Genomic DNA, 12647 nt, shown 5'->3' on the forward strand with positions numbered 1-12647 from the left:
ACCCCGGGTAAGGCACACACCAAAGGGCAGCCGTCGTGATCAATCTCCTCTGACGTGCGGGGCGGGGCTGGCGGGGAAGGTGGAGCCCCAAGACCAGTGGTGCCCGCCCTTGGCCCGCTGCGTGCACCCATTGGTCCCCCGGCCGCCCGCACGGAGCAATGGGAAGTGAGCATGACCGAGCCTCACACGCACCGCTGGCTCGCTACCTCCCGCGACGCAGCGAAGGGCACGAGGCTCCCTTTCGCCCCCCATCCTTCCTTTCGTCCCCGCGTTACTTGGGACCGGGCGCCCTTTTATGAATGTTGCGGGTGTGGATTCGGCCTCTGAGATGGTTTTCTTTTTACGTTGGTTTTGAAATTGACTATATAGCTGCTGTTGTATTTTTGTTGCATGTCTTATCGTCATTATCACTATTATTATTATCATTATTATTATTATTATTATTATTATTATTATTATTATTATTATTATTATTATCGTGGTTATTAGCGTTGCTTTTTATAACTTTTCTCGATAGAACAAGTGTCATATCTATCATCATCTTCATCATCATCATCATCATCATCATCATCATCATCATCTCATCATTATCATCATCAATACGGGGCTGGAGAAATATGAATACTAAAATCTCGTGTGCATTAATAAACCACCGCGGACCACTCGCCCCACCCAGAATACAAAATACTCCCCACCCCGGGTGTATGCCCCAGTCCTTCCCCCGGCCCACGGAGGGCGGGAGGCAGGGGCGTTGGTGAAGCCACAGAGGGGCGCAGCGTGGCCAGTACAGCACCGCACAGCGGCCCCGCCATGACAAAGGTGGAGGACGCGGGGCGCGGGTGTGACAGCGTGGCGCTGCTTCCTGCACCGCACCCTCCTCCCGCCACCCCCTTGTAAACGCTGCTCCAGCCGCCTATTCATAAATCCTTAATAACACCTGGAATGTGATGAATAACAACGTAATTGGTCACGGGATTCTTGTTGTTGTTGTCATTGCCATTTCTGCTCGCGCTCAAGGCAGACATTATCTTTTGCACAGCCTTCTCAGTGGTGCAATGCGACGCTGCATGCCATTGCTGCCTCCACACGGCTGAAGGAGCCCACCAACCCTCCAAGCCTCGCCCGCCACCTCTTTGCGCCCTGCGGCAGACGCCTCCGTTGGGCGTCGCCCCGCTCTGACGTCACAACCTCCATCATGGCGACCACCTGCCGGATCTCACAACTTCCGCCTCTTTCACACACCAATCGCTCTGCAACAGTCATCATAATTACTTGTAAGGCTCCACCCAGGCCACGGACGGGCGGGCTGGGGAGCCACCGCCGCCCTTACGTCCCCCCATTTCCCACAGCACCTAAAATGGCCGGGTGTTTGAGAGGAGACAGGTGGGGAGAGGAGGGGGACGGGCGTCGCCCGCTGGACCCATAATGTGTGGCGTCTCCCTCCCTTTCCTCCTCGGGACGCATGTCATGCGAGCGGTGGTTACAACAGGCTGATGACTGACATTTTGCCGGAGATATGACGGCGGCACAGAATGCCGGCATGATTTATTTTCACAGGGCGTTGGATGCACCTCGCCCCTCTCTACTTTGCAATCACTCCTCCGCCGCCGGTAACCTGAAGCTTCTGCAAAACGGTTCCCTCACCTCGCGGAGGTGTCACCTGGCCGGAGGAGGAGGGCGGGAGAGCGAGACTCGCACCAGTTATTCATGCACGAGGCGATGAAGACGAGAAAAAGATAATGAAAAGGTCACCATTTACAACACGCCATGCGTACAGACAGACAGACAAACAGACACAGACCGGCAGACACTAACAGGAAAATAGACAGACACATAGTGAAAGATAGACAGACGGACAGACAAGAAGAGACATGTTCAGGCAAATACATGCATGGACACAGACTGAAAGACAAACTGGATGATCCGCAGCACACTCACGAGGACAAACACGACACACACAAAGACAAACACACAAATGTGTAAAATGCAGATTGACAGAAACAGGAAAATGTTACACAGAAAAAGTAAGCTATGTAGAAATGAAATAAAGAAAGGGTAATCATCGACTTTCTAAGAAGAGAGCACAGGCAACACTCATAACGGACACGACAGGACTAGGAAAGAAGAAAAGTAAAAAGAAGATCCAGTTTTCAAATACGTAAAATTTAACAGATTAATAGGAAAAGGTAAAAATATCATATTAAGTATAAGATGGTAACCGTTCAAGAAGTAGGAACGCAGGAGCGTGAAGATATATGCCTAAACGATAAGGGTAGTAGATAATCATGTTGAAGACATTAAACATTATGTAGTCAATGCAAATATTGTGTTTACGACGAAGGAAACAGTTCAAGGGTACAACATATGTGGAAAGAAAAGCATTGTTCCCACAAATATCGGACAGGGGGAGTTCCAAAGAGCATAATCAAATTAGGTTAGAGGTGTAGTGTAGCTTTAAATAGTTTGGTGTGGAGGGTAAGCGAGTTTGTCCTTAGAGAGTATGTTGAACTACTCTCCGGTTACAGAGACACAAAGAGGACACGGAAGGTAAGGACATGGGAGAGTCCTTCACAGGCTTGCATGTATTACCCGCTCGCCTCCCATATATACCTCACGGGAGTGGCTTACTCTCGTTGCGGCAGGTGTCTGACTGTCTACTTCCTTAATGAAACAAAGCCGTGAAGGTTAGCTAGATTTATGGATGGGAAAGGTAGATAATAACTAATTGATGCTCAGAAACTACCGTGGGTTGACAGACGGGGCTCCTGTAGTCTCTTTATATACGCGTGTATCCTTGAGTGGAAGAAAAAGAATGAAGATCGCTAGTGAGGCCTTAATCAATACCTTGCCTGAGTGAGGAACACATTGTGGGCTGCATGAGAAGTGACTTACGGGGCTGGGACAGGAGAGAGAGAGAGAGAGAGAGAGAGAGAGAGAGAGAGAGAGAGAGAGAGAGAGAGAGAGAGAGAGAGAGAGAGAGAGAGAGACTCTCTCACACACACACACACACACACACACACACACACACAACTGAGGTGACTTACGTGAAAGCTATCATATCATTTCCCTCAGCTTCCATTTTGTGAGAGAATAATGGGTGGCGGGTGTGTGGGGAGAGAGGAGAGTGGTGGTAAACGAGGGAGCCTTTTACGAGCAGCAGGAGGATGATGAGGAGGAGGAAGGGGAGGAGAGGAGGAGAAGTAAGGAACTAGAACAGGGGAACGAGAGGGGGAGGCACGGAGGGGATTTGGGGAGGGGCGAGATTGCTGGGAAAGGGACACAAAAGAGGGGCGATGGGGGCAGCGTTGCCAAATTGTCGTACTCTGAGCATTGCATTTATCATTTTTAGACTCCAAGACCGTCGTAACCACACAAACAACGGTAGAAAATTAAAGTTATCGTTAAAATTGTTAAAGAGTGATGGTTTTCGCTCTTTTTTGCTAAAGTTATCGGTCAGAAACTAGGAAAATGCAATGCGGTGAGTACGATAATTCGGCGACGCTGGGTGGGGGAGAGGGGGCGGCTGAAGGAGGGGGGCGCACTATAGACTGAGCTGCAGGTGCTGGTACGTAGGGCCGGAAGCACGCCACGTTACCTGATGGCGAGATAGGCCGCACGGGAGCCTCAACCCCGCTCACGCCCGCGCCACACTCACCCCTGCGAGCCCCGTCCTTAGAGCCATCCTCCGCCGCTCCCGAAGAGGCATTGTTTTTCTTAACATGATGGTGACTCCCTGAAATTACCCGATGGCGGAGGTAATTATCAAGGGGGCGTCTGCCTCGGGAGTATAAGAGTAGTATGACCCTTAGTGCACGGGGGCGAAGGGGCGGGTCTGCAGGATCGGGGCGCTGGGTTTAGGGTCTTGTTATCGGGGCCTGGAGATAATGCCTCGTTGGAATAAATTGGCTCCAGCGTTAACTTGTGTGTTGTTGTGTGGTCGCTAGGGTGCTGCCCCCCTCCCCCCTACCCCGCCCCCTCCTCCCTCCCCCCTCCATAACTACTACCACAGCCGCCGCCACATCTACCGCCACCTGCCTTCTCCCTCTCCCTCTTTCCTCTCTTTCTTGTATATCTCGTTTTTTCCACATCATCCCCCTCTCTCTCTCTCTCTCTCTCTCTCTCTCTCTCTCTCTCTCTCTCTCTCTCTCTCTCTCTCTCTCTCTCTCTCTCTCTCTCTCTCTCTCTCTCTCTCTCTTCTTGAAACTCATAAGCGTTTCCCAGCACTTTATACTCTCTCCTCTGTGTGTGGTATGTGTGTGTGTGTGTGTGTGTGTGTGTGTGTGTGTGTGTGCAGGTAGATCCGTATGATTCATCCACTGTCTCATCAAAGCCTCACGCTCCTCTTCCCCCACTCCACGACAGCCACCCCCCCATCCCCCCCCCCTCCTTCTCCACCGTACACCTGGAGTTGCTGTACCTTTAAAAAATTACTCATCCCCTTCGGCGTCAAATTTAAATTAGCGCCGCCATTCAGCCCGTCTTTTACCTGTTTGTTAGGGAGTAACGTTATGCTCCCCTGCTATGACAACCAGGCGGCATCAGGCAACAGAGGCAGCACTGTTACATTAATTTTAGATAGTTTCAGGAGGAGGAGGAAGAAGAGGAGGAGGAGTAAGAAACCACCTTCCCTTTAAACTCTCTTACCATTGTGATTTGAAGCATTTAAAACAGCTTAAGAGTATGCATATCAAATAAACTGGGAGTACTTTAAACACGTCGACTATTATTGCAAAGTTTGAAACGAAGCAAAAACACAATAATAACAAAATACTTTATCCTCAAGAGGGAGAAAAATGCATTCCCAACCCAGCAGAGTAATCGACGAAGCTGTGGTGTTAGACTCCTATATGGTCACCCCCGCCCCACCTGGTGTCATGACGGCACTGTGGCTGCGTGTCAACTTACTGAATCCCAGTAGAAACCTCAGCTGACAAACATCACGAGTACTGCATGTAAGGCCGACACGTTCATCCCACCATCTTATCCCCCGCTACCAAATCAATATATCTCTAACTTCCACCTCCCTTCTCTTTAATTCGTTCACGACTTATCTCTGCTTCCCTGCCGACGCCTGTGTGCAAATGATAAGAAAATGTGTTTGTTTGTGTGTGTGTGTGTGTGTGTGTGTGTGTGTGTGTGTGTGTGTGTGTGTGTGTGTGTGTGTGTCCCCTCGCCTGCCAACACCCTCACCGGCTCACAAGTCCTCCCGTTAGGCTCAGCTTCCTGGCGGCCTCGGAGACTCACGCTGCTCAAGAGATCCTATCAGAACACTCTACATAACCTCCCGCTTCCCGTGTGTGTGTGTGTGTGTGTGTGTGTGCCAGGAGCCGTATGCATATAATGACGGTGCCAGTTGTCTCTCAGGGCTCTCAGGGGATACCATCGCTGCTCTGTCACCACACTTGTTATGGCAAAGCAAGGTAACAAACATGATGATGGTAGTGACAACAATGATGGCGTTAACAATATTCTTACAAGAGTTATTATACAAGAGTTATCAGTATTATTATCACTGTTATTACTATTATTACAATAACCACAAACTACAGCAGCACCCCGACACCACCACCATCAACGACGACATCAACAACAAGACTTAACTATTATACCAATCGGTTATGGCTGTGAGAGGCCGTATTGCTGGAACATGTTACCAAACAATGAACGAAACTGAATATTTCTAACTGACATAGGGAATAACACGCAGTTTATGAATAAAAATCTAATCATTCATATAATATTTAAACTTCAATTGAATGTTGGATCGACATGAAAAGGAGGAAGAGGAGGAGGACGAGGATGGCTGCTGGCTTTCACTTGGTTTTGAAGATGGCATATCAAGGTGTTCACGAGGAGAGGTAGAAATATCTAGCCTGCCACAGCTTTCAAGACAAAAAATAATGTGAACCGGAAGTAGAGACGGCGACGACTTCCTGCCGAACCTGAGACGAGGAGGAGAGGACGATGAGGGGGAAGGGGATTAAGAGGGAGAAGGGAAGTGGAGAAGGGAAAGGATTGAGGGAGATATGCTGAGATAGAGGAAACGAGGGACAAGGTGGCTGTGGAGAAGTCGGGTAGAGAATGAGGATGCAGCGGGAAAAGAGGAAGGTAGGGAGGGGAGGGAAGGAGGGGAGGTCTACCAAGTAAGGAGGAACGGAGAAAAAGAGGAAAAAAGATGAGGAGAAGATTAAAGTAGGAAACATATAAAGAGAATGGAAAGTAGGAAAGTCATTAGCATATTCATACACAGAGAGGAGGGAAAAGAGGAGGAATGCATTAAAGGGAGAGGAAGGGATGTGGACCTGGTGAAGGGTTCTCAGGGCCGGCTGTGGCAAAATAAGGAAAAAAATGGCTAAAACCGGACATTGAATTCTACCTACCATAAAGTAGAATGTAAAATAAGAATATGGTCCATCTTCCATTCCCGCTACATTTGCACAGAAAAAAAATGCTCGTAAAACATGAACATACAACGGTCACGCTTATATAAACTAAAAACACCCGCAGGTAAGCAGCTGCCGCGGGAGACGCTGTCCACTTTGTTTACCCGATATTTCATTTGTTGTAGAAAACAACGTTGCCTGGGCGCTTGCGCTTGAAATGCTTGTAGAAGTTGGATTGCGATTGCTTCCAAAACTCCCTTGGCAAAGTTACGACTCCCAACAAGTGATTACTGCAACGGTCACAGCATAACTGCCCACTTTCGGTGCATATATATATATATATATATATATATATATATATATATATATATATATATATATATATATATATATATATATATATATATATATATATATATATATATACAGCCATTAATTAGTTTACACATACATACATACATACATACATACATACTACAAAAAATCCATACATATATGCATTTATTCATACAACCATACATTCATGTGTTTGCTCAAATGCACACATACATACATACATACATACATACATACATACATACACACATACATGCATGCATACATACCCAATGCATTTGAGCATACTTAGCAAGAAAGACAGACGCGGCCACAGATTCAAATATAACAAGTTGGCCTAAAGAAATCAGACAAAGCAAACGACACCTAAATTAATCAGTGCGATTATCCTTCGCGTGGGTATAAAAAGACTTATCCTGATGGAAGTACAGCACCACACGAATATGGAATAAATGATGATCATGATACAAAGTGATTATGCCAAAATAATCTTAACGGGGACAAACTAAAATCACACGAGAGAGAGAGAGAGAGAGAGAGAGAGAGAGAGAGAGAGAGAGAGAGAGAGAGAGAGAGAGAGAGAGAGAGAGAGAGAGATTTACATAGATTTCCAGACCACACAGCCCCTATGGTGATCTGTTACACCTAATTAAGTGAAACTACAACGAATCAAATTAGTTACTTAGGGCTGTATTCTTGAACATTTCGGTCCCAAGGCACACATATTTTACAAAGCCTTCGTTGGCGTATTATACATTTCCAGGAGTATATGAACGACCCTGGTGGTAGTCTGACTCTTCTTCTGTACCATGAACATGAAAAAACGCACATGAAAACTCGATTAATCTCCTTTTTTTGCGTTTGGAAATAGTTGATATGAGATGCAGAGGCGTCTAAAAATACAGACCTTACAACAAAACTCTATTTCTGCTTTAGCGAATTTTAAGTCGGAGGAAGTGGCAGTCGACTTAGTTTTTCGTGTTGCAGTGTACTATTGCAGGAGGGAGTTTGTTCCTTTGTCGTGCTACAAAGTTGGTGAGTCTTATGCCATTATTTCCAGTTCGAAACATGTCATCGAACATTAAAGAAAAAAAATTGGATTTGTCTACATTCGTAAAACCATTGCGTATTTTGAAAGATTCGACATCCTTTTTATCGGAGACCATGTTTCTCAAGAGACAACATGTTTAGAGTCGACAGCCTTTCATCGTAACGTTTCATAAGAGAGGAAGATATTAACTTTAGCCTACCCCTACGCTGAACACCTTATTTAACGAAGTTCTTCACATGATGGGAAGACCAGATCATATTCTGTGTAGGGTTTGACCAAATTATTGTAGAGTGGCACTGTTTTACATATGTATTCCTGAATAAGAAATTTATTTTAATGAAGCCTAACGTTGCTCGTTTTATTAGCTGTTTTAATTCAATGCTGAGAGAATTTAAGGTTTGACGCAATTTTGACACCTATACTATGTCCTATTGGTCCTTACCCCACTGTAGGCTTGAGAGAGAGAGAGAGAGAGAGAGAGAGAGGAGGTGGCGGCGGTGGTGGAAACAATCAGGCAGGAAGAGAAGACAAGGGAAAGAATTGGTAAAGGAAGGAGCGCACCTGTGCACTACATGCGGAATGCGGGACGCTCGGCAGGTGTTTTCCCTTGGCTGGGCGGGCAGGTGTGGGTGTGAGGATGTGGCTGGGAGGGTGGGTGTGGGTGTGAAAGATGTGGCTGAGAGGGGGGGATCCTAATGCTAAATTAATGCCGCAGGATTGATTGATTGATGACTTTGATCGACAAGCCTATCCAATAAACTCTATAAAGAAATTGAACACCAAGGAAGGAAGGTTGCAATTTTACCTCACTCCTTTTTTTGTCGCTCCCTGTTTCTGGTGATTTTTTTTCTGTTCTTCCATTTAATAGTTTTTAAATTCATCTGAGCGTTTTGAGGCCTCACTTGTTATGCAAATAAATAATAACCATGATATTAATGACCGTGACACTTAGATATCATTCACGCACCGATATCTCGTTTCCTACTTCACCAACTGCTCTCCTGTTGTCATTTATATTTTCAACTTAACTCCACACCTCCTGGAAAACCATGGAAAATTGTGTAGAGATGAAAAGCGGTGAAAATAGCCATGAAATGTGGGTGCTGACCTGCCCCGCGGCTCACTTTCACACTTCACCTTTCACACGCATTCATCATAAAAAAATAAACATAACAAATATAACTAAAGTAAATCTAACCTAACCTGACCTACCCTAACTACATCTAACCGAGAATAGCCTGCACACGGCATGGTGGCTGTGGAGTCGATGCGCGGAGGGTCAAGATTGTCATGGTCATATTATGGTTATTATTCATTTACACAACGAATGATGCCTAAACGCTATAGTGAACTAGAAAAAATACCAAATGGAAGAAAAAACAAAAATATAAGAAGAGGCAATAAGGGAAATAAAAAAAAATTCTACCTCAGAGAAGGCAAAGTTTCGGTGTATTATAAACCCATAACTAAACTTCTGCTAGGGGAGTCTTTTATGAATATTTACCGAGCTGCTGGGCTGCCTCCCCTTCCCCCTCGCATCTTCACCCACTGCTCGGCTCCAACTTGGCATCATCAGACAATGGCAAAAAAAAACATATCTTAGAAAAAATAAACTTACCTTGGATGGTGACGGAGGTGCCGCACTCCAGGGCATGGCGGGGTAAGGTGCATGAGGGGTTCCCTATACACGTCGATAAGGGGGGTTCATGCCCACTGTGGCGATTCGTCATGCTTAGTTACTTGAACCATTTGGTGCAGTGTGTGGCGTCAAATCTCATCCCTCCGTCATACTCCATCCCATCCTGAACTGCGCATCGCGGAACCCAATCGTTACTATCACAGAGTAACGAAGTGAAGCATCTAAATGTAAAGAAGCACCAAGGAGGACCTTAAAAGCGATGCAAAGCGGAACAGGTCACAAGAAGAAGAAGAGTGATTGTTAATATCTTAGTTATATACATGATAATAATATAAATAAACTTGGGTGGGACAGTTCCCGACAAGCAGTTGTCAAAAGACACAGTACCCACCCTGTGTATGTATTCAGGATGGGATGGACTATGACGGAAGGATGATATTCGACGCCACACAATGTACTTCGCACGGCTTGATCAGCTGATGTAATAACAAAATGACCGCCCCCAACATTTTTGCAGCAGCCCTGCAGCTTATCTTGGCAGACGAACGTGTGACCCTGTGGTGGAAGCAGCCGTAATCGAGGTCGAAAATATCAGGATGATGCTTAGTGCCGAAAATAACATTACACTGCCCACACTGCAATGCCTGGGGTTGATAGTAATACGATCCCTTGCCCGCCATCCTTATGCTTACACTCGCCATGTCCAAAGCCAAGGTCACACATCACTGATAGCCAAGGAGACTATAATAGTCTCCTTGCTAATAGCCCTGCGCTAGGCAGCGGTGCACAGGCTGGAGGTCATCCCAGCCCTGCCCATCGAGGGAAAGCACCACGAGGCACCACACTGCTGAAAGAATCGTCCACCCAGTCTGGGGCAGATTCCACTCGAAGCCTAAAAACAACAAACGTCATGGAGGGTGCATGGGCAGGTCAAAGGATTATTGATGCGTTCAGGGAGGGTTCTTGCCGCCACCACACCCAGATTGTTTACCTCAAACTCTAAAGTCAGGCGAGTGAGTGGGTCTCATTAGAGTCCCTTGATAGAGAGAGTACCGACAGCCTAAGATTTGGACGCCATATTTGGCCCTGCTTTTCACCGCGCTTTTCAAACACTCGCACACACTCTTCATGTATTTCTGTTGGCTGTTTCACAGCTATATGGGTCGTCCACTGTAACTAAGCACACTTGTGTCAGACCTGCACACCTTCCCCTAATAGTCCTCTTGCTGAGGGGGGTCCTGTGTGCACTTGTAGGTCCCCTAAGTTACTCAAAAGTTTGATGTAAGAGACCACTTCAGGAGTAAAAAAAACTTGGGTAGACATGCTGGATCATGGTAGCAACTTGGGAAATCATTATTTTATAATTATATACCCCTAATACAGCTGCCGAGGGCAAAATAATAGACCAATATAGGACATCTAACACATGTACAAAGATGATCTAGGTGTCTATACATAGGTTTTGGGGCATGGAGAATATGGTATTTCATGTTTAAATAGACTAAGTGCAGCAGCCATCTTGGATTTTCAAAATGGCTGCAAAAATGTGAAAAAACATCGTATGCCACGAAAAAAAAGGTGCCGTCAACTTGGCAGGGCTCTTGAGTAACTTATGTGACCTACAAGTGCACACAGGACCCCCCTCAGTGTTTGCTTACACTACGTATCTGTTAATGAATTAATTGAAACTGAGTAATTATGTATATTATTGTATTTGTGACAATAAAGATTTTGAATTTTGAAATTTTAAGTTTGTATGGTGACAGTCATTTATGTGTCCTGTAATGTCATAAGCTACGCCTATCTTTATTCTGGCCTTTTCACAGTTCATTGGGATTCATACATTGGGAACTGTCAGACTTACGTTTGCAAAAGACACAGCATGGTGCTAGTTGACGTCTACAATTTCCTGTATGCACACTTCTGGCACTTCTGGCACTTCTGGCCGAATTGGTAGAGTACTGGGCTCACATTCACCGCGTGATGGACGACGCGGGTTCGAATCCCCACGCTACCACTCGGATTTTTCAGTCACCGCCGAGTGGCTTAAAACTACCCACATGCTGTCCTGAAGACCACCCATCAACCCGGACTCTAGAGGAAGCCGTCCAAGCGAATCAAGAACGAGTTCCGGGGGGCAGCATGAGCCAATGCAAGATGGCGCCACTATAAACACTCGCCTGCGCCAGAACGGGCTGGGCCGACCATCAGGCCCCACCTGGAAGAAGCCTTGGGCCGACCATCAGGCCCCACCTGGAAGAAGCCTTGGGCCGACCATCAGGACCCACCAGGAAGATGCCTACCGGCGCAACAGGCAGCGACGTAAAAAAAAAAAAAAAAAAAAAGTTACAGCTTAAGGCGATGTCATCTGGAAGCATCTGAATGCAGCTGTCAGGCATCAGCAAGCCATCCATTTTTCTGAAGCCATACAGGTTTGGATCAAGAGAAGTTCCAGTGAGACAGTTAATTCATTTGCAAGTGTGCTGCACGAAAGCTTCTACGAATATGCCCCATAGTGGAGGTCGAGGTTGGTGGTAGCTGATCGATTGCCACAGCCTTATTTTGATGATATATCTGGTATCTTAGTTCATCTGTTGTTTTGCATAAAGACCCTGGCTTCAAAACCTGAACTAGATACGCTTCTGCTTTTGCCATTGTCACATCAAGGCATGGGTCATTGGGATTCAGTCCAAATCCTTGTAGGAAGCCAACTGGGTCAGCTTTCAGAGCTGCAGCTTTCGTACCAAACTTGCTTGTTGTGTCGCAGCCAGATAGAGTGTGTACTGCAGGCAGTACATCACACGGGGCCCCGATCTTCTGTGCGAGTGTGTTAAGAGGAATGTATCTAGTGGAGTCGCCTGTACCAGCTCTCATCCAGAACTCAGAAAGGCCATGCTGGTGCAGCATACGCCATCAGGCTTGCAAGGTGATAATGACATCTGCAAGCTACATAATAACGAGCATGATGAAGAGGTTAAGAGAAGTAACAATAAGTAATAGTAACAAACTATGAGTGTAATAGTAATAGATGTCAATTTTTCAACTGTAGTAGTAGTAATAATAAAATAGGCTACAGTAGAAAAGATACCTCCTTGTGCGTTGTTTATATTAGACTTCAGACAGTCTGTCTTAATTTTTTTCCTCTGATAAGGTAGAATGAAAAAACACTATAGCCTGTGGCCTGTACTGTTGCTCAAATGGTATTGATGTTTGATAAAAAAAAAATTGTGGTTTTGTA

This window comes from Eriocheir sinensis, chromosome 41, assembly GCF_024679095.1.
Source record: "Eriocheir sinensis breed Jianghai 21 chromosome 41, ASM2467909v1, whole genome shotgun sequence".
NCBI lineage: Eukaryota > Metazoa > Arthropoda > Malacostraca > Decapoda > Varunidae > Eriocheir > Eriocheir sinensis.